This window comes from Microtus ochrogaster, unplaced genomic scaffold, assembly GCF_000317375.1.
Source record: "Microtus ochrogaster isolate Prairie Vole_2 unplaced genomic scaffold, MicOch1.0 UNK47, whole genome shotgun sequence".
Taxonomy (NCBI): Eukaryota; Metazoa; Chordata; class Mammalia; order Rodentia; family Cricetidae; genus Microtus; species Microtus ochrogaster.
In genome coordinates this window covers 1,777,516-1,778,893 of record NW_004949145.1, presented here as the reverse complement: position 1 = coordinate 1,778,893, position 1,378 = coordinate 1,777,516, and positions in this window count along the sequence as shown.

Sequence of the window (1,378 nt, the reverse complement as noted above, 5' to 3'; positions counted from 1 at the left end):
CCACCTGTCTCTGCTTCCAACTGCTGGGATTAAAGGCAAGCGCCACCACCGCCCGGCCACTTTAAATATTTTAAACTGTGTTTTTATTAATTTATTTTGTGTATATTTGTGTGGGTGCACATGTCCTAAGGATGTGTGTGTGTGTGTTGGTCAGAGAATAAAGTTCAGGGGTCAATTCTCTCCTTGCACCACATTGGTCCTAGGGGTCAAACTCAGGTCATCGTGTTTGATGGCAATCACCTTTACCTGTTGAACCATCTCCCAGACCACTTGAAGGATCTCACTGTATAGCCTTAGCTGGCCAGAAATTCACTGTGTAGACCAGGCTATCCTGGAGCTCACAGAGATCCATCTGGTTCCCGAGAGGCGATGTTTCTCCACCCTACATTGTACTTGCCTGTTTCTCTCTCTTGTGTGTTTTGTCTGTCTGATACAGCTGTGACTGTATTAGACAGCTAATGTCAAAGGGGCAGGTATACCCGGACAATGAAACGCCACACACCACTCTTATGGTATGTGTGTGGTTCCCTGAGACACTGCAGGAAAAACCAAGGCTTACTCTGGGGGCAGTTATGGTAGCTGTTATCAAGCTGAATTCACATAGCCGCTATTAGAAGCAGTTTCTCCAGAGCCATAGAGATGGTTAGTGGGCAAGGGTCGTTGCTGCCATGCTTGCTAACTTGAGTTCAATCTCCAGGACCCTCATGGTAGAAGGAGAGAATTGACTTTCCCCAATTGTCCTCTAACCCCTACCCCACGATAAATGTAAGTTAAGAACATTTTATTTTGGTTTTTCTTTTTTTTTTCTTTTTTTTCTTTTTTTGGTTTTTCAAGACAGGGTTTCTTTGTGTAACAGCCCTAGCTGTCCTGGAACTAGCTCTTATAGACCAGACTGGCCTTGAACTCACAGAGACCCTCCTGTTTCCGCCTCCCAGTGCTAGGATTAAAGGCGTGCACCACTACTACTTTAAGAACATTTTTAAGTAGTTATGGGGATGGAGAGTTGGCTCAGTGGATAAGAGTGCTTCCTGCTGCTGCAGAGGATCCAGGCTCAGTTCCCAGCATCCACACTGGGATCCCAGCTCACAACCACCTGCAGCTCCAGCTCCAGGGAGGGAAATCAGATGTCCTCTGCTAGCGCTCCAGGTATGGCACACACGAGCAGCAGCAGCAGCAGCAGCAGCAGCAGCACATACCCAATTAAAATAAAGCAGAGCATAGCAGTACATGCCTTTAATTCCATCACAGGAGACAGAAGCAGGTATAATCTCTTTGAGTTCCAGGCCAGTCAAAGTCGCGCAGTGAGACCCCATCTTAAAAAATAAACAAGAGCCAGGCGGTGGTGGCGCACGCCTTTGATCCTACACTGGGGGAGGGG